Below are 3,007 nucleotides of genomic sequence, written 5' to 3' on the forward strand. Positions count from 1 at the left end.
TGTGTGTGTGCGCGTGTGCGTGTGTGTGCGTGTGCGTGTTGTAGGCCTGTGTGGGTGACAGCTGTATTAGTTATAATCAGTGTGTATGTGTCAAGCCCAAGGACTAACCTTCTTGTTTAAGTTGTTGCAACGTCGTCAGAATCCTTCACTGTGTACATCTCTCTTTCTCTCTCTGTCTCTCTCTCTTTGTCTCTCCGTCTCTCTCTCTCTGTCTCTCTCTGTCTCTGTCTCTCTGTCTCTCTCTCTCTCTCTCTGTCTCTCTCTCTCTCTCTGTCTCTCTCTCTCTCTCAATCTCTCTCTCTCTATATATATCTATATTGATCTATATAGATATATATATATAAATATATATTTATGGAGAGAGAAGGAGAAGTCAAGGAAGGAGATATATATATATCTCCTTCCTTGTCTTCTCCTTCTCTCTCCATCGACATCCCTTCATCCCTCTTTCTCTTCCCCTCTCTCTCTTTTTTCCTTCTCTCTCTCTCTCCCACTCCCCATCACTACACGCAACTCCTTTCAACCTCTCGTTCTCTATCTCTCCCCCTCCCTTCTCTCCCTCTCGTAATGTCTCCCTCTAGAGGTAAATGATCGATTGTTGGTTATCTAAAGCTATCATTAGGGGTTTGGCCTCTGTATAGATATGAAAATGATAAGTGTAAAAACCATGTCATTACCTCGATGGGATCGCTCTCTGCTATCACTGCCTAGTGCTGATGTGTAGTAGAGGAAGCAAACAAATATGCTCACTCTCTCTAGACCTCACAGGCATACAGAGCTTAAACACCGCCACACACACAGACACACACACACACACACGGCTTAAACACACACACACACACACACACGCATACACTTTCTCTGAGACCTCTCCTGCAGGGAGCTAGGCAGTTTATATTGAATTGGTAAGAGAGCAATAGAGAGATAAGTGACAGCAATACCAAGCAGAGCGGTTGGTATCAGATCAGAGTGGTTGGTAGCTGAGCAGAGCGGTTGGTAGCTGAGCAGAGTGGTTGGTATCAGATCAGAGCAGAGTGGTTGGTATCAGATCAGAGTGGTTGGTAGCTGAGCAGAGCGGTTGGTATCAGATCAGAGCAGAGCGGTTGGTATCAGATCAGAGTGGTTGGTAGCTGAGCAGAGCGGTTGGTATCAGAGCAGAGTGGTTGGTATCAGATCAGAGTGGTTGGTAGCTGAGCAGAGCGGTTGGTATCAGATCAAAGCAGAGCGGTTGGTATCAGATCAGAGTGGTTGGTAGCTGAGCAGAGCGGTTGGTATCAGATCAGAGCAGAGTGGTTGGTATCAGAGCAGAGCGGTTGGTATCAGATCAGGGCAGAGCGGTTGGTATCAGAGCAGAGCGGTTGGTATCAGATCAGAGCAGAGAGGTTGGTATCAGATCAGAGTGGTTGGTATCAGATCAGAGCGGTTGGTATCAGAGCAGAGAGGTTGGTATCAGAGCAGAGGGTTGGTATCAGAGCAGAGCGCTTGGTATCAGATCAGGGCAGAGCGGTTGGTATCAGATCAGAGCAGAGCGGTTGGTATCAGATCAGAGCAGAGAGGTTGGTATCAGATCAGAGCGGTTGGTATCAGATCAGAGCAGGCGGTTGGTATCAGATCAGAGCAGAGAGGTTGGTATCAGATCAGAGCGGTTGGTATCAGAGCAGAGCAGAGGGTTGGTATCAGAGCAGAGCAGAGTGGTTGGTATCAGAGCAGAGCAGAGCAGTTGGTATCAGAGCAGAGCAGAGTGGTTGGTATCAGAGCAGAGCAGAGTGGTTGGTATCAGAGCAGAGCAGAGTGGTTGGTATCAGAGCAGAGCAGAGCGGTTGGTATCAGATCAGAGCAGAGCGGTTGGTATCAGATCAGAGCAGAGTGGTTGGTATCAGAGCAGAGCGGTTGGTATCAGATCAGAGCAGAGCGCTTGGTATCAGAGCAGAGCGGTTGGTATCAGATCAGAGTGGTTGGTATCAGATCAGAGCAGAGTGGTTGGTATCAGATCAGAGTGGTTGGTATCAGATCAGAGCGGTTGGTATCAGAGCAGAGCGGTTGGTATCGATCAGAGCAGAGCGGTTGGTATCAGATCAGAGCGGTTGGTATCAGAGCAGAGCAGAGCGGTTGGTATCAGAGCAGAGCAGAGCGGTTGGTATCAGATCAGAGCAGAGCGGTTGGTATCAGAGCAGAGCAGAGTGGTTGGTATCAGAGCAGAGCAGAGCGGTTGGTATCAGAGCAGAGCAGAGCGGTTGGTATCAGAGCAGAGCGGTTGGTATCAGATCAGAGCAGAGCGGTTGGTATCAGAGCAGAGCGGTTGGTATCAGATCAGAGCAGAGCGGTTGGTATCAGAGCAGAGCAGAGCAGTTGGTATCAGAGCAGAGCAGAGTGGTTGGTATCAGATCAGAGCAGAGCGGTTGGTATCAGATCAGAGCAGAGTGGTTGGTATCAGAGCAGAGCGGTTGGTATCAGATCAGAGCAGAGCGCTTGGTATCAGAGCAGAGCGGTTGGTATCAGATCAGAGTGGTTGGTATCAGATCAGAGCAGAGTGGTTGGTATCAGATCAGAGTGGTTGGTATCAGATCAGAGCGGTTGGTATCAGAGCAGAGCGGTTGGTATCAGATCAGAGCAGAGCGGTTGGTATCAGATCAGAGCGTTTGGTATCAGAGCAGAGCAGAGCGGTTGGTATCAGAGCAGAGCAGAGCGGTTGGTATCAGATCAGAGCAGAGCGGTTGGTATCAGAGCAGAGCAGAGTGGTTGGTATCAGAGCAGAGCGGTTGGTATCAGATCAGAGCAGAGCGCTTGGTATCAGAGCAGAGCGGTTGGTATCAGATCAGAGTGGTTGGTATCAGATCAGAGCAGAGTGGTTGGTATCAGATCAGAGTGGTTGGTATCAGATCAGGCGGTTGGTATCAGAGCAGAGCGGTTGGTATCAGATCAGAGCAGAGCGGTTGGTATCAGATCAGAGCGTTTGGTATCAGAGCAGAGCAGAGCGGTTGGTATCAGAGCAGAGCAGAGCGGTTGG

This window comes from Oncorhynchus gorbuscha, unplaced genomic scaffold (genome assembly GCF_021184085.1).
Source record: "Oncorhynchus gorbuscha isolate QuinsamMale2020 ecotype Even-year unplaced genomic scaffold, OgorEven_v1.0 Un_scaffold_2721, whole genome shotgun sequence".
Lineage (NCBI taxonomy): Eukaryota > Metazoa > Chordata > Actinopteri > Salmoniformes > Salmonidae > Oncorhynchus > Oncorhynchus gorbuscha.